We start from the raw sequence: 18,644 nt of genomic DNA, 5'->3' as shown, positions 1-18,644 counted from the left end.
AAAGAACAACTAACAAAGACATTTCCTAGAAGGTATCCATCGAAGAGAAGAGAATAATGTATAAAACATGGGCCTTTTCTTGAGAGCCTGAGGTTACAGATGCCTTTTTCACCACATCATGTTCCCAACATAATAAATCTGGCAGAAGAACCAGGTTGAAAAAATGGAAAGCAATTTTCATTTTGATTTTGCAGAGCAAAAAAGACTTATCAACTTCTTGCAGTAATTTTATGTGAGGCAGAGTACATTTAGGGGAATTACAAACAAGTTGCCCAAAGGTCTTTACTCTATATTCTTTCCTGATTAAAAAATGTATAAATTATTGTTGCAGTCATCACTTTTAATAAGACAAGATGAAATGACTGTATTCTTAATACTGTATCAACCTTCTTGTGTTACTCCTGCTTATGAGAGTGCCATTATTTTTCTTCCATGAGAAAATCCAAGCCGTCCTATCTTGTCGACAAGTTTCCCCCTGATAAGTTTCTATTTACTTTTTTTTGAAAAAAAAATTTAAGACCTCCTTACACAACAGGATACCCCCTGCTGAGCAATGGAGGCACTCCTTGTTCTGTGAGATGCACCCAGCATACACCAAGTCTCTGCTGTAAATGGCAACTTCAGTGAGGTCTCCAAAGTCCATCAGCCCAAAAACAGTGCAAAGGACATGAAAACGAGAGTGGATCCTCGCAGCACCCCTGGCATTAGCATGAGGGTGAGGAACTAGCTAGGTGCTCTCACACACAAAGCTGAGAAACAGCAGATGGCACAAAGTGTGGAATCCCAAGTCTGGACGAACTAACTGCTCACTGAACTCTTGACTAATCAGCCTGTAAAAAGAGGTAAAAGTTTCTGACAGCACTATATGACAGTGCAATAATGAACTAAATTTTGCCATGAAATTTAGTGCTGAACACTCAGCATTTTTATTTCAGTGTTGAAGTAAAAGTGATTTAAGCCCTAGTGTGGCATCACTGCAGTAGCAAAGTCAAGACGACCTTCGGGTACCAAGAATCAGCACAGCCCACCACAGATGACATAATTTAGAGATCATCAATACAGCACACAAACAGCACCATTCCAGCACTGCCAAAGCGGCAGCCCCATAGTCATGCTGGGGAGTCAAATTACAAATTTGAAAAAAGCCAAAGATTGGTTACAGTTTGGTTGCCTAACATGTTTTGTGGCTTAAGGGAAAAAAAAAAAGGGGAAAAATGCAAGCTCAGAATACCGTAAGTGAACTCTGCAAACACATGCATTTCAACACATTTATACGAAACAAACTCACTTTACAGAAGTTGTACTGCGCTTTCAGTTCCAAGATCTCCAAGTGCCTGAATTGATAACAAATGCTAATTGACACTAAAGAAAATAGCAAGCAATGGAAATCAATTTTATGGAAAAAAGAAGAAGAGATCTTTTCCTTTCAAAAGTCATTGTCATAAAGCTGTAGGCTGACAGGACCTATGTTTTGATAATTTATAAAAGATATATCCCACAAAGCTTTTAATGATATTTTTTGGCACGAAACAGTACAGGTAAATGAATGCAAAACTTAAGATAAAAATAAGCACCTAAAATAGAATCTTCAGGAGTTAAACCAGAGTTAAAGGAATACTGCTTACTGACAAGAATCCATAATATATCAGTTGTGATTAATTAGCAGGCTAAGACTGCAGCAATGTTTGAGTCTGATAGTAGTCAAAAGAGAGTAGGGGTTTTCAGTCTGCAATTTTCTTCTTATGAGCTCTCTTTTGTTTCCAAAAGCTTACCACCTATTCTACCCCAATACAAATACCTACCCTACACCTTTCTCATTTTACCCTGGAGTTGTCTTCTCATTTATTTCAATCCTCATTATTTTAGGAAAAAACACCTAAAAAAATGAATGATTTTAAATTTGAAGTAGAAACTGCTAGTTAAAGATTGAACATCGGGTTTAGAAGTGATATTCCTGATAGTAAGGAAAAACAGCAGAGCACCCACACTCTTCATGATTGCAATGGCATGAATCTGATCACAGATGAGGCAAATGCTCTTTTTTTTGGAAAAAAAAAAAAATTAATAATTAGGCTCGGTGTGGCTCAGTCTGCAGAGCAGGACGAAGATTGCTTCCCAGACACTGACTGGGTCCTGTGACTCACCCCATGAGAGGTGATTCCCGCCACCGTACCTTCCTTCTCCCCTCACAGCTGGTTTCTGTGGGAAGACGTGCACAGAAACACAGGCACATTTCACAATAGGAAGAGCCCATTATTTTTACTACCCACAGACTTTCGTTCATACTATAGAAGGAACTATATTGTCCTAAAGTGACCACAAGAAATTCTTAAAAATTTGATGGTAACAATCTGTGCAGCTGGAGGCTACATGAAGAACTTCTCCTGGGAAGCTCTCACAAGCTTGGGATAGATTTTGTTGAAGATGTTCTATCTTAGTTTCTAGATGCTCAAAACAAACAAAAAACCCCTATAATATCAGAAAGACTTTGTGGGTCAAAAGCCATTCATGACATTTAGCAACAATGTTATTAGTTTCATCACCATGATTAGAGAAAATTCACATCTGATTGGTTCACAGCCAGAAGACAGAAGTCCTTGACTCTGCATCCTATTGTTTTCAATAGCAAAAAGGCTCTAAAGACTTCAGCCGTCTCAACAACTCAAACAGAGTACTCTTGTTCTGTGTAAGTCAATAGAATTATACCTCCTCATATTTTTCATGAAAGAGGAACAAGCTTCAGATTGGTTTAAAAAAATTATTATCCCACTGGGAAACACCAGATTGGACTCGTTAGCCAGTGTGGTTAAGCACAAGCGTGCCAGCTCATGGAAAGAAAAATAAAGGGTGAGTTTAGCAGAAGTGCCAACTCTGTCTAGCCACAGGCAGCTGATAGCATTACAGACCCAGGAGGGAGTTTGAGAAACATGTCACTGCTTCTTCACATTTATGGGAAGGAGAAAAGAGGCTGCCTCATGATCAGGGCCACGTGGCCATTACAATTCCATGCAATCCATAAATCCAAACATAAGTGGTGTTGTATATAAAAGGAAACCTACAACCAGCCCCAGTCTTGAAAGCTGTCATCCTGCAGGGGTATGTAGATGGATGTGAAAGTGTTATTTTTAATTAACCTCAGTTACCAACAAGAAGTGGTCTCATCCTCAGTGAACTTTGAAATTCTGTTCAAAGCAATAACATTAGAACCACATTCCCCCCAGAAATCATCAGCACTAAGGAAAGGAAATACTGCTGTACAATCTGTATCATACCATCAAACCAGAAATTCACATTTGCCTCAGCATGAAAGTGCTGATATGTCAAAAAACTTGAGCTTCTGCTCCACTTAGAAGCTCAAGTCCCACTAAAACCAAAACTATTCAAAGACTTACAAAGAACCACCACTTCATCAATTCAATGAATCAGAATGCAAGGAGACTTTTGTGAATCCAAACTAAACTTGCCAAGTGTTAGCCTTTACATGGTGAGGTAAGTCCCCACGTGTAAGCGCGGTGAGATGGTGAATTCCAGCAAAAGCAAAGAACTTGTGCATGGTCAGGCTGCATGTCTTTAGCATTAGGGTTTCCACTCCTTCCTGTATGGTCTGGTCTGCCCTAATCATCAGTAAATTCCATGTGAGCAAACATGTCTCAAACAGACATGCAAAGGTGGCTCCTCAACCAGAAACAGCTACCACGACAGCCCCCTGCATGCCCAGGTTCTGCTGCCACTGCCGGGGGCTTCTGCAGGCACAGCCCTGGTGGGAGGACAGACCACAAACCCAGCTAATGCAGCCGGGTTGGAAAATTTTTGCTGGTCTTTAACATGCCACCAAGAGATCCAGAGTCTGCAGTTATCCCAAAGGCACCCTTAACTACTGTGTATTTTCATCCTGCAAAGCAAAATTGCAAACCCTTCCTCTGTAACAAAATCCAAAGCCATTTCATGGCAGAAACAGGACTTCAAACCAGAGCATTTCTCCCTTTTCTGAAGGCTACAGCAGCAGGATTTGCAGTGATTTTGAAAAGATTTTCTTGCTGCAATAGTATTTCAGTTGTTATTGATGTGCTATGAACCACAAAAAGGCTAAATCTACACACACCATTTACAGACGAGATTTCATTTGGCTGCATGATTAAGATGCAGCTACCATCAAAGCTCTATGCGGTGAGTAAATATCTAAAAATAAAATCCCAGGTTTATTGAAATTTGTGGAAAATCTCAAATGTCTAAAGTAAGGTCAAAAATTCATGTTGAATGCTGAAATAATAGAAAGTCTGATAAGGGTCTGTTATCACTTGTTAACTGCCTTGACATAAGATTAGAAGAATTAAAGATCTAAAAGTTAGAAAATTCCAGTGTAGTAGATATTTTATAAGAAAGGAGATAAGCACAGGAAAATACAAAAGGGACTTGAGATTAAAAAAACTGTTACTCTGAATGACAGAGAAAACTGCCAGAAAAATCAAGGAAGACCTAAATGCACTAATTTCTTACTCTGTCTAAAACTGTTGAAAATCAGTTTGATCAGCCAGTCAAGAAGATTACGCTGATGTCAAGGCAATGACAGAATTATATAAATGAAGAGAATAGCAATGGCTCTAATCCTTTCCTGCAAGGAGTCCTGCAGAAGGCAGGTATGGCAGAAAAGGCAAGAAGCTTTCAAGCTACTCTTGACAAAGTCAAAGATAATAAAGGACTACAGCAGAGCTCAAGGGGAAAAATTCAAGCAAGACAAAAAAAAATCCAAATATATCTTGATTTTACATAAACCTAGCAAAATTTATAAACATCAATAATTTAAATTATTGGTTAATAAACTCTATTAGGTTCAATGTAAATTTTCTTCAAAAGCTAGAACACAAGTAAACCGAAGACTCAAGGAGGCTGTCACCTTTTAGATACATTCAACTAACAGCTGCCATCTCATTTCTGGGGCTTGAAATTCATTCAATTATACTTTCCTAGGAATTTCACAAAACCTTATGCTAGCCTCAAGCTGAAAATAATTATATGATTCTGGGGTACATGAGTGCTAAGGGTGATGTTCACTACAGTAAGCAAGACTTGGGGAAGGAGATGGAGACAAATTGATAATTGGGAAAGCAGAGAGCCTTTGAAAAGGGGAAGTGTTGAAGTCCTCACCCCTTAGGTCTGCACCCTTAGTGAGAGGGTCCTGGCGAGAGCTGAGCTGTTAGGGAGCAACAATAAAAGTTATGAACTGAGATGGGAAGGGATCGGCCACAATCACAGGACAGGGCAGGAGGCTGGATGAAATTTCTCTTCCTGATGCATGTTGACCATCCTAATTTCATTCTTTTATTCTTTCTACTGCTGACTGGAGATGCACTCCATCACAACCTGCTTTCAGGTTTCATCCCATCAAATGAGAAATCCCACACAAGGAAAACAGAGAGGAAATAAAGGACAATTAGAGGCACTGGGCGTTAAGGAGTCACTCATGTTAGCTGACAGCTATGTTGAGGATCCATGAGGAATTGCCAGGTGACTTACCAACAAAAGCACTTCATTTTTTTGTTGTCATTTTGTCCACAGAAAATCCCCTTACAGGTTCCAGTGTGATAAAAGCAATTAGCAAAACTCACTCAAATGAAAAAAAAAAGGGTCTCATTAGCCTAGCTTACCCTCTGAGCATAGCAATGAGAATTCGTGAAGACAATTACTAAAGAGCACAATGAATTTTGTGGACACTAAAAAAGTGAACTGAGAGATCAGACCATAAAAAGTACGCTAATATCTAGCAGAAAAAAAGGGATGATACAAAACATAAAATCTGCTGAAAAAGTGAGGAGTGAGAAACACAGACTTTATCCTTTAGTGATGTACATCTAGTGCAACACTGCAGCCACACTCTGCAGTCAGGTTGTAATCCCTATGAAAAGATTGCAAAAGAGCCTAAGAACCTTACCCATATGATGCAATCCAACTGTGCCATTGCCTCCCCCTAAACAGAACAGTTCTAAGAAATTTAGCATGCAAACTCTTATTTACTGAGGCTGCTTTGACCGACCCAACCCTGGAAAATGAAAGAGATGTCCACTGAAACAGACTGCCCAAGGATGGCCAAAGTTCCCATCCCTGGAAGTGTTCAAAGTCAGGTTGGATGGGGCTTTGAGCAACCTGATCTAGTGAAAGGAGTCCCTGTCCATGACAGAGGAGCTGGAATAGATGATCTTTAAGGCCTGTTCCAACCCAAACCAACCTATGGTTCTATGATTCTATGTTATTCCATGTTGACTTGCAGTAAAATTCATACTTCAGCAGGCAATTAACTAATTTATCCCTTCCGCAATCTTAAGAAATCTGCTGACTGCCATGAGCAGGAGAGACTCTCCACCACCCTGCACCTTTAAGGAGATGATTTGATATTTGCCACAAAAAGTAAAAAGGAGGATCTGACACAGCAAGGCTGAAGATGCAGCTGTAAATGATCACTGCACCTGGGACTAAATAGGATACCAGAGGTACAAATGGTCACATGTGGCAACAGCAGGGGTTTTGTCACCTAGAGCCTTGGATCCTGACCACTGAGCAAAAGCTGTGGGGGTGAAAATGCCCTGCACACATGGGAATACTAAGGCAGCCTTCACCTTGGAATCCACCCCCATCATAGCACATGTGGGGATTTCCATCTTGCAGTCACTTCCAATGCCCCAGTCATTTGCTGAGAACTGAGCCAGGTGTGCAGTCATCAATCCAATGACCAGGGGACCAAAACTGTATCTCTGTAGGACATTTCCAACACCACCAATTACCTACAAAGTTGCAACTATATGCACATATGGAAGGGTTTTTCACATGGTCTAATAACAGAAACCATCTGATGTTCCAAATCAGCACATAGTACTTGTGCTAAAAACAATTACAAGAAAAATCTTCCTGGGCTTTTATTTTGATGAAACCAACTGTATCACTACAGTTTAAACATCTTTATACCTCACATTTCTACTGGGTGCATTTCTACAGTGCATTTGAGAACAGTGCATCTAGAATTGCTGCAACACAATTTGGAGGCATGAGATAACATATATGCCTCACTCCTAAACAATAGTCTCAGAGATATTATTAATAACAAAATATGCTGAAATAGTGTGCAAAACAAAGCAAACAAGATTTTCTTTATGTCTAAGCAAAAAAATGAAGCTCTGGTTCATCTGGTCCCATTTGAATTATCTCTGGCTTTCACAGTCTTCATTAAAAGAATTAACTGATCTTTTTTCCCAAAACAATGAAGCAAGCATGCAATGCAGAGACTACAGAGCAGCAGCAGGAAGCACACATAAATTGGTCCACCCAAACATTCTTGGCAGTGTAGTAGAAAGCATAAAAAACAAGTTGTTTCAGTCCACACTAAATTGCCATTGAGACAAAAGTAAAGATGCATCAGATGAACTTGCCCGTGCCTTTAAATATATACCTGCCTTTAAGCAGGCATTTATTTGCAACAGCAGTATTTAATACTTTGAACAGGAGATGAACTCGTTTGTTTGTACTGGACGACATCTCAGGACATTTTTCCTAACTTTTGCTTAAATCTTCTCAATGTTTCAAAGGATATATACATTCACTAATGAGAGTGAACCCACCCTCTTTTCTAAAAGTGAAAACAGAATGGTAAGAACACCCCTCAAAGTAAAAAATAAACCAAAGGCAAGACATCCTTCCATGCACAGCTGTGTTCAAACACAACTTAATATAGCAAATGCAGGAGACATTGCGAAGGACTAGACTATGTGGGAAGTTAAGACTGGATGGGTCACAATAACTGTACTTTATTAGACTTGGGCTTCCAAGATAGAAACACAAAGCTTTCCTTCTGGAATGGAGATCATGAAAGCAGGAAACCTGAACTTTCCTTTGAGCCCAAGAGATCTCAGCATTGTCTTATTTTAGCTTCTTACCACTGAACAGACACAGCCCGCACAGTTTTATTTTAAAGTCATCATAACAACAGGTTTTTAAGGCTCTGAATTTATTATAGCTGATGTGGTTCTATGTAAGGAAGTCCAAAGGTTGTGAAAAAAGTCCCTTCACTCATAAGGTGGCAATACCAAGTAGGATCTAGCAGAGTTTTCACTACATAAAGATGCATGAAACTAAACAGCTTATAGAAGAAAAAATAATTCTGACTCGTTCACATATGCAAGATTTCTTTGAAGTTGATTACGTTTGTCTCTTAAAGCAGCAATGCCAGAAATTGATCTGTCTGTTCAACCACAAAACCAGACACTGCGCAAGCAGCTGTTTCCCAAGCCACTGAGCACTGACATACAGGGGGAACCTCTCCAGTCCTGCTGTGAACAATTCTGTGTCGAGCCTTAACAGTGACAGATAATTTAACCTGGCTTTAGAGGATATTACATGCAAGCTGCTAGGACACAAACTCCAAGATTCCCTCATTTGGCCCTCAGAAGGAGCCCAGGCTCTGACCCCGGCTTGCTGCCCTTGCTCCAGGGCCTAGAAAGGAATCACCATCAGTCACAGACACTGTGATGGCAACTGTCACCGAGAGGCCTCAACATCTTTTGTGTAGTCATGCACTATGGGCTCCATTTCATCATCAGATGCACACATCTAAGCCCTACTGCTGTTCAATCAGAATCTTTCAGGCATGTACTTAAGGTTAAAAAGAGCACCACATACAAGCCAGCTCTCACAGTACTTTCATTTTTCCTCCCAAATATCAATTCAGTGGGTTCATCATGTTTTACAATTGGTTCTTGGATGACTCCTGAACTGAGACATTTTCACTTCTGGTACAGCTACACAGCTGCTACTTTTTAAACAGGAATGGCAGATGAATGTTGCAGCACGGGCTCTGGCACCACGCCTCACCCTCAGCTGTAGGTCCAGGAAATTTGCTATTTAAGCACAATGGTTATGCTGAAAGTAACCTAGTCATCTTAAAATCTTTTAGAAACATTAAAAAATTTGCTCCAATAGACTAACTAACAGAAGTTTTTGAGAGGGATGTGGAGGAAACACACAATGCACTGGAAGCAGTGCATCAAACTAGTACCTACCAAAACAAAGGTAAATCTTCCATGGACATTTTTCAGTCTTAATGAAGTATAAGTCTGAGCTAAGTAAATATTGCAGATCAGTTTCTGAACAACTGAAGGGAAAAATTATGCTTTGCCATCAATCCACTCTTTCAGCTATTTTTAGAGAAGCTTCCAAAATGTGACTACCAAAGCTTCTCACGCTGAAAAACCAGCTGGAGAGAATTAGCATGGCTATGATCTATCTCACAGCAGAAGCTCTGAAGACAAGCTATTGTAACCTGAAAAACCATGCTAGCACTGAAGAAGAAACACAGAGCAGTACTTTCCAGCTAGGGATAGTGACCAAACACTACTGTAGCATCAGGTGAGTAGACTGGCAATGGAAATCACTCCAATTCTCTCTGAGGAGATACCAGCACAACTGTCCTTCTTTCCTAAGCATTCTGTCTTTCCTTCCTTTTGTTAACCTGATTAAATGGGAATTTCTAAATATATTTTTTGGTTTTCCTTGGGTCCCTGTTAGAAAGCTGGAGATCATCCCTCTGAAGCCTTCACAGACCACAGTAGCACACTGTGACCTAGGGGCAGACCCACCCTCTTGCTGGCATACAAAGGGAAAGAAAGAGTACAAAAGGACTGAAAATCTGACTTCATCAGTTCTGCCCACTGTGTTTTAACAGCAATAGTTTTTTCATGTTACGGAATACTTGGGTTGGTTTTGGTTTTGGTTTTTTTTTTAAATAAACAGAGCTGCCAGAGCTAATAATTGCAGAACTTCTGCATTCTCACACCATGCTGAAATTAGACTATAATTTTTTTTAAAATACTTTATCACTTTAAAAAGTAAAGAAATGTGGCAATTTTCTGTGATCATTTTTCAACATATCATTGAAAAATTTATAATTTTGCCCAAATCATTTCAGACAAGGGCAAGTTACATAAAAATTTGTAATGACCACTCAGGAGAAATCTGGGGAATGATCTTATGAGAAGCAAGACAATGGGGTAAGGAAAGAGCAGACCACTAAGCAGTTTGCTGATTTTTTTTGGAGTCACAATAAAACACACAACCACACTTCAGAGTGCTGCACTCTGCCTTGGCCATCACAAGCACATTGACTCATACAAGAGCTCAAAGGGTGCAGAGTAAGGCTGTCAGCAAGGGAAATGAGTAGCTTGTGACAAACACACACAGGGTCTCTGACAGATCCCTGGGCTGCCATGGGCCAGGAAGGAGACACTTCTTGAACCGCCCACTATGGACGGAGTCCAGGTTTTCACTGCAGTGTCAGAAAGGGGAAACTGGACGGATGGTAGAGAGGGTACTCCTGTAACACCCCATTTTAGCTTCATTTTGCTCATCTGTTCTTTCTTCACGTGCCTCCACAGGCTTGAGCAGGCCACTTTGCCAGGACTCCATGCATTATCCAAAATCAACAGGAACGCATCCATTGCATTCGGCTAGAACCTCCTACCACTAGGCCTACAGTAATAGAGAGCATTATTTTTTTAAGAGAATTGGAATACTGCTTAGGAAACTACAAGATTAAATCATGAGAAGCACAACCATAGCATTTTCGTGCTGATTTGAATTACGAATAGAAAGTACGAGCAGTTAAGAGGAAACAAGATATGTTCTATACAAGAGCCAAGATTTTTTTTTCCTGACATGTGCCAAACAAGGAGAAGAAACAGAAGAATCTGGCACCATTAAAAACAGTTTGTGGAGAAAGGGACTGAATATCTACAGCCAAGATCCATGTGGTTTGTAAAGAGGAAACTTTTGTTTTATGGGACTCTCAGTCAGCCAAAATTCACCCAGACGGCATGCAAATGGATATTAGCCTAAAATCCTACATGCTTCTTGTAAAAGGATCAGTAAATGATGGGGAAAGAAAAAGAACACTACTGAAGTTTGAAGTCAGAATTCAAAATCTGCCTCATGATTGAAAAAGTTAGTTTACCAGACAGCTATAATGTCATACATATATGGTAAATGTCTTGGAAAGAAAAGGCAGCAAGTTAAAGCACAAAACTAGAAGTCAGGAAAATGTGTTCCAAGTCTGGCTCCAATACCAAGGAGATCTATAAAACTTGGATAAAAGAGAAAAAGACTGCCAACTTAACAGTGAGATTTTCCTTAACTTCATATAGTGTATTAACATTGCACGTATGCTGTTTCCTTTAGCTTCTGTATTTCCCCCACTCTCTGGCATTACAATGCACTAAGTTAAATAAGTGACTAGATGGAGTGCTAAGAACAGATACATTACTTTATCAAAACAAGCCCTGCCCAACTTCTTAATCAAAACACTTGACTGGGGAAAAAAAAAAAACCACCAGAAAAAAAAAAAAACCACAAAAAACCCAAACCAACCAACCAAACAAAAATTTCATATGGGACCATAATTCTCATAACTGAGCAAAAAACTAAAATGTCTGGCACAATTCAACAACTTAGCTGACTATTGCAAAAATACAATACCTAAAATTGTATTTCAGCATATAGGAGAAAGGGATGGACAGACAACAGTTCCTCAGCATATGTTGAGCAGTTATACCATGCAAGAATTCTTTTCAGCATCTCTGACAACTCTCTGAGTGCCCAGTGAAGCATTTGTCTGTGTTATCTGTAAATCAAGAGACCACACTGACCTCCAATTTACAGTAGGGGAACTGAGGAGGAGTCCACAAGCAAGACTGCAAGCTTGGGACTTGGAGCCAAGTCCCTGCATCCCAGTGACTCCTGCCTGAGGGAGCTGAGACCCAGGTAGTTTTGTGAGTCAAGACTCCAGGAAATCCTGCAGTCACCTGATGATGCAGCTCTCCAGTTACATGACCAGTTATTAAACACATCGGGGGGCAAATTTCACCATCATGCTCAAAGGAGAAGTAGCTCATAGCTCATGTAAGGGGACACTAGGATTAGGATTTGCCCCTTTTTGTCTTCCTTCACATCAGCCTTTATTTGTAACCTTTCAGCTAAGATTTGCCGACCAGATTGCTTTCCTCCTCTAAATATAGTGGCAAGCATGAATATAATTTTTCAAGCACTACATATTCACGTGGGCTGTCCTCATTCATACCATGGGACTATCAGCTTGGAAGAGGAGCAGAAGGGTTAATTGTTCAGAACTTTCTGTAAGCTGTGTGTTTGTGTACAGTGCTCTAGATGGACACTCTATGCTTCATGTTGCACTGGAATAATAAAAAGAGCTGAAAGCGATTCCTTTTAAATTCTCACCCTTTAATTTTATTTGCTCCAAAGAATAAAGAACAGAAGACAGCAAAATCAATAATTTGAAGGGAAAAAAACCCCGGCCCTTTCCACAGAAACATGAGGAGGAAAAAGCCCCATGAAAGTATAAACTATTGTACTTTAGTCAGAAACCAGAAGCTAGCAGTTCTTATTGCCACTAAAAATATCTCTACCTCGCACACATATACATTTACCAGGATGGCATCTACTGATGGGTTCTGGATGCTGATCAAGGCCAGACCAGGTATAAACTATAAAGCTGAACAACCCCCAACAAAGTAGGTCAAGAAAACTGGGAGGGAAGGGAAACTGTTGCTAGGTGGCAGTGTACCTTAAGCAAAGAATTCTGTAAATCAGAGATCACTGGGAAGGTTCATTATCTTCTAAAAGAGGTCTCATCTTTAATGTCATCTTCAAAGTACTGGTAGGAAGTGGAACTCAAAATGCACATGACACACATGCTATAAATCAGAAGGATGAGAAGCAGAACAAAAAAAAATAAAGAAAAAGACAAACCTGTCTTGAAACACACTACTGTGCAAGACCCATGATATAATGGCTCTCCAGGTCTATCAGAGACATAAGAAAAACCAACAGCCTGTGAATGGAGACTTGTACACCTTGAGAAGGTTAGTTTTGCTGACTTCATTTTATTCTACCTTCACTTAAGCTCTGACCAGTAGAAGCAAGCAAAGAAATAAGCTTCCACCACATCTTGGCACAGCAGTGAACAGTTGACAGAAAACCCAAGTGTGATGGTGAGAAAGAAAGGTTTCCTAAGGCTACTTAAGAAACAGAACTGTTACTTTTCTGCCTTAAACAGCTTCAGTCTTCAGTCCTTTTCAGAGTGGAGTAAGAGCGGACAATGACAGTAAACAAAAGGAGGTCATGAAAACACGTGCACTCCCTAGAGGTCCAATCAAAAGAATGGAGAAAAAGGCCTCTGCAGAAGGCCAAGGTAAGAAGGAAGAGGCCAGATTTTTCTGGTATCCTTCTATCTGTCCTTCCTGATGTTCCCTCCAACTGAAAACTACCTTAACATATTGCCTAAATTAGCAGAAGTGGTAAAAAAGACAGGCTGATGACATCTTGTGAACTACAATTCGCTTGGTAAGAGAGCTGTTAGCAAGCTCACAGCTTGTCACAGAGAAGGATAAGATGTTCTTGAAGGCAAAGACAAAATCTATATTCTTTTCAACAATATCTGTCTGGGTTCAAGAGAGCAATTTTGGGGAAAAGTATCTTAGATTAATGTAATTGTATAGATCAGAGATATTTTAAAATATAGAATAAAAGGGAAAATGAAAGACAGTTTGGTTCAACAAGGCTTTAAATCCATAACTCAGGTCACAGCAAAGTCCTTTGAGAAATGTATCATGCAATTCTTCTTATGTTGACTTCAATCTACAATTACACTGTATAAATTCGGAGGTTTTTTAATACCATGTTCTGATGCTTTAGAAACTAGTCAGAAACAATCTATTAGAAGGTACATGTCCCATCTAATGCAGCACAGAAATTCCTATACTGGTGTAATGTAAAACCCACAACATGTGCGAAGTATCATAGCATTCCTCACATGCAATCCTGACATGAAGACCATTCCTAATAATTAAAATACCAACCCTACAAAACTACAGAATCAGGGAATAGTTTGGGTTAGAAGGGACCTTAAGGATCATCTAGTTCCAAATCCCTGCCATGAGGAAATTTAAAGCCCCATCCAACTGGGCCTGGAACACTTCCATGGATGGGGCAGCAACAACTTCTCTGGGAAACCTCTTCCAGTGTCTCCTCAACCTCATCATAAAGAATTTCTTCCTATTATGTAATGTAAATCTACCTTTCATTTCAAAGCAATAGAATTGTAGAGGGAATAATTTTTACAAACCCTGTCATTGATGCAGCTCACATCAGACGTGTGTTAACTTTCCAAGCAGTTATAAACCTCTAATGAGGAACCTTTTTCCAGGTTTGGTCTGTATTTTCTTTATCTGAAAAATTTTGGGATGCAAACCTTAGGAGAAGAATTCAATTTCAACAGATAAATAGGGAAACAACAATTCTTGTTCCACTTCTCTCCACTGTCCTCTTCCCCTAAGGCAGTGGTTTTAATCTGTGGTTAGCCTAAGCCTCTTCTTCCTAGTAATTTGCAGCATCTGCTCTTCAAGGAGGGAGTCAGAGAATACCATTTTCAGTCATGGACATGCAATGAACACTAGCAACCAAAAATATGCATCAATCTGAGCAACAAAAAGTGGAATAGTACTACACCTATGGAAGTTAGCAGGAGACACAGCCCCTGAAGATCTCAAGGGCCCTTTTCTGACTTGGGCAGCATCACTGCTGGAAGACAAATGGGAGTCAGCTTCACCTGACATCTCACCTCCTGTTCCATGAGACTGTGTACAGCTAGTGGAAAAGCAGTTTGAAACCACCAAAAAAAAACCACAGGCTTTTTTTTTTTTTGAGGCTGGGGCTGAAGTAAAACATGAAGGCAAAAGAGAATATAATCTGTACAGTCTCCAGGCTAGGAAATCATCAGCTTTTGCCATAGCAGAAATACTTTTACGCAGCAGCAAGATGGAAGTGCTCTCTGGAGAAAACACATTCCCCAGCAAACAGCCTAGATGGGCTTTTCTTCACTAACCAGTGAGAGGGAGATCTCTCTTAGCATGCAGAAGGCACTGAGACTCATTTGACATTGAGTTTAACTCAAATTAATTTTTTTCTGTGATTACAGAAACTTTTGTTTAACTTCTTTTTCTTCACCATCTGTGATACAAAACCTGGCAAAGACTCCAATTAGTTTCCTTTGTGTTATTACTGCCACAAGCACTCAAATGATAAGCATTTATACAAAAGGAAATTCCTCTTCCTTTCTACTCTATCACTGAGAAAACTGGTACTGAATTCACCCTCAAATCTTGTAATGTCAAGTTATGTCAACTGCATTACAGAAAAAAGCAACAGCAGATTAAGTCAATACAACACCTTTTCTGACAAAATTTTAAGTCAATACAACACCTTTCCTACTCCAGTAACGAGCACCTCAGCCTGAGAGGAAACAGAAGGGAAGGACCTTATACCAAAAAAGGTGAAATCCTGTAACATCTGCGTAAGGATCAGTGATGGATTTAGGAAGTTCTCTTCTCCAGGATATACAAAGCCTTGTTATGCTTCTAGATGTGTAACTCTCAAAAGCCACAAAGGTGATTGTGCTTCACCTCAGTCAAGCAGGACAGAGGCATTGCCCAGCAAAACATACACAGAACTCTGAAGCGCAAGTTAGTGGTGTTTATTTACTTACTTAAGCTCTTCATTTATATATACACACACTTGCCTACTGTGGTAATCTTGATGGAATCCATGCAGGGCTGTGGTTAAGATGTCAAATTTGATCATTCTGGTAAAGTTTATCTTGGTACCTTAAACACAACCATTCCCTTATACAGGGTTTGCACACTGCTACAAGCATACCAACATTAAGGCAACATATTAACTTGTACAAGAGCTCATGCATGCATGAAGTACCAACATTTCTTCTAACACAGGCAAGCTCCACATTGTCTGCTCTTCTGTCCAAATGGCTATGATCCATGACCAGGAACATAGCCTTGACTTTGGCATTTATTTATGGAGTAATTTGCCAATACTCCCCATGTGGAGAACACATGGGGATGGATAAACTGATAAGCAAAGGGACATCACAGATTTGCACCATATTTGAGAAGCATGAACTAAGCTCTAACCCATTTTTTAATCCACTGCACCTTTAGAACAGCTTTTCTTCCCACAGATCAGAAATGGTTGCTGAACATAACAGGCTGCTGCTAGGCACCTCTACAGACCATGCATAATTTATTTTCTTTCTTTATGCTAAAAGAAAGAGAATTAATTGCACATTTTACTAGGGCAGGATGGTACTTAAACACCAGCACCTTCTGCTGAGGGCTGTTGATAGGTTTTACCATTTGTTATTTGCAGTTGCTTGCTCGCTATTGCTTCGTACAGTCCTCTGAGAAACAGCACAGGCTTTCAAGTAGTTAATTAATCAAACAGCAGTTTGGTGTTTGGGACAAGACAGACACCTTCTTGTGAGGTCTTCTGTATAACATCATACTGCTGTGACACAAACCATTTTGCTGTAGACTCTAAAGTGCACTTGAAAAACTCTGCAGCCATAAGGGGTATGAAAATAATTCAGAATGGGTTCTTTGATCCTTTTTTCCCTACCACTCACATCTGGCTGAAAACTTTACAAGCAACAGCTTTGCCTGTTTCCATTTTCAAAAATTCTTTTACAATTGCACTAGAATTTAAACAAATGACAGGCAGAATTTATAATATGGCTGAGGCAGTATAATATCTTCTAGCCTTCAAAAGACACCCAATCCCATTTGCCGTCCTGCTCCCCTTTTGTTTTATGTGCTGATGTTCTTTAGGGAGCTAGACTGGCAGCAAACTAAACCTACCAAAAACAAAAATAAGTTTTATGTGTTTAACTCCCAGAATAAGCTTACAGAGGGTCAGAGGAGCAATATGGATGATGATGAGGAGGAGTGACCTGTCGAGCAGTATCTGTCCATTTCATAAACTGAGCTGAAGCATCATCACAGACTACTGTCAAGCAGTTTGTGTTATGGGATGACCCCACTCAAACATTGGGATGGATGTCTCACTTAACGAATGGATTGGGCTCTCTAAGTCAAATCACATGTAATAATAGTTCCAAACCAGATACCATGGAAATAACCCATCCATGTTTTCAGATGCCTTCTGGGATCAATACATGAACTTTCAATGTTTTTCAATTCATTCTATACATGGTCTTAAAGTCAGGGATATTGGTCTAAAAAGGGCCAGACTGTCCTTCTAATTTTTTGTTTTTAGAACCTAGTAGTACAATTTATTTTTTGCATTTGCTTGTCTGCATCTTGCAAAATAACTTACAATTACTAGGAAAAAGGACAGTTTACTATTCAGAATTACATCTATTATTTTCTACACAACTCATTTTATGAATCAAAAGTAAGCAAACAATCCAGTGAATACTGATCCCTCCCCTTCTTCACACCTCCTCCGTCAGCCTTTACACACATTTATTCATCAGTTGCAGAAGAGACACTGAAGAGCAACAAGTATTGGCTTCAGGTAGCCAAGCATTTCACTTCATCAAGTGAACAATACCTGAGAAAATGTATATAAAGTAACAGGTTTTCAGAAAGTATAGTTCAGACAGTGCTTTTTTTTCCCCATCAAAAAAACCTGAACGTTCTTCTTGAAACGTCCCAGAACACGTGTGTACCTTCTTTGAGTTTATATAGATTGCACACTTGAAATAAACTAAAGGCAACAGCATGAGTAACACCAACAGAAGTCCCTAGAACGCCTGTGACCCAAGCGACTCGGCACGGAGAGAAGGGCAGCGAGGGCCGATGTCGCAAGCCCCGGCAGCAGCGGCTGCAGGCTCGGCGGGCGCACCTGGGGCTCCGCGGGACAGCGGCCGCGGGCCGCTCTGGGGCTCTGCGGCTGCACGGAGCAGCAGGTCCTGAGCAAACCGCACCCGCACACGCCGAGCGGCCCGGGATGCGCTACGTGCACAGCTCCTCTCGGAGCACGGCATCCATGCACCCCCGGGAGGCGAGACCAGAATCCCACGTGCCAGCGGCCGCCCCCGCCCGAGGTCAGCCGAGGAGCCGCCGCCCCCCACCGCGCCCTCCCGGTTCTCCCTCAGCTCCGGCGGTGCGGCTGCCGCCCGCGGCCCCCGCGCCGTTCCCGGCCGCAGCGGGGCCCGCCGCCCCCGGGGGCCGCCATCCCGCGGGGGCCGCCGCCCCCGGCCCGGCGGGCGCTGATAGGGCCGCCCCGAGAGGAGGGGCGGGCGGAGAGCGGCGCGGCCCAATGCGCGGCTCGGCGGCGCCGCGCCCGCCCGGCAGCCCCGCTCCCCCGGCCCGGCCGTGCAGGAATGCGGCGGCCGCCCCCCGCCCCGGTACCTTCTCCTCCTGCAGAGCACGCACACGGCCCAGAGCAGCAGGGCGGCGGCGGCGGCCGCCCCGCCGTAGGTACCGAGCGGCAGCGTGTCGGGGCCCATGCTGGCGGCGCTCGCCTCGGCGGCTGCCGGTGCCTCGCCGCCGCCGCTGGGGAGCAAAGTTTCGCCCGTCCTCCCGCTCCCGGCAGGAGAGGCGCCCGGCCGGCCGTCCCTCCCCGCCCACCCCGAGCCCAGGGGGCTGGGTTTGGCTGCTCGGAGCCGGACTTGGCGAGCGGGCCCGGTGCGACCCGGCCGGCTCCTCCCCGGGGAGCGCCCAGCGCGGGGAGGGTCGCGCCCGCCCGCCCCCGCCGCTTCCCGGCGGCGGAGGAGG

At 41.8% G+C, this 18,644-nt stretch overlaps 1 protein-coding gene across 1 annotated transcript in view; it reads right to left on the bottom strand.

Annotated features, from left to right (window-relative positions):
- The window catches only part of LOC128942335 (cytochrome P450 7B1), a 121,046-nt gene extending 102,684 nt beyond the window's left edge, over positions 1-18,362 (bottom strand). Inside the window, exon 1 of the mRNA XM_054284738.1 lies at positions 18,279-18,362. The gene's annotated coding sequence lies outside the window, so the exon portion shown is untranslated. The remainder of the gene's footprint in view (positions 1-18,278) is intronic.
- Positions 18,363-18,644: the final 282 nt, after the last annotated feature.

Source organism: Melozone crissalis, unplaced genomic scaffold (assembly GCF_028551555.1).
Source record: "Melozone crissalis strain CALT ecotype California unplaced genomic scaffold, PUWL_Pcris_2 ptg000042l_1, whole genome shotgun sequence".
In the NCBI taxonomy this organism is placed as follows: Eukaryota; Metazoa; Chordata; class Aves; order Passeriformes; family Passerellidae; genus Melozone; species Melozone crissalis.
This window is presented reverse-complemented; position numbering and strand designations above follow the sequence as displayed.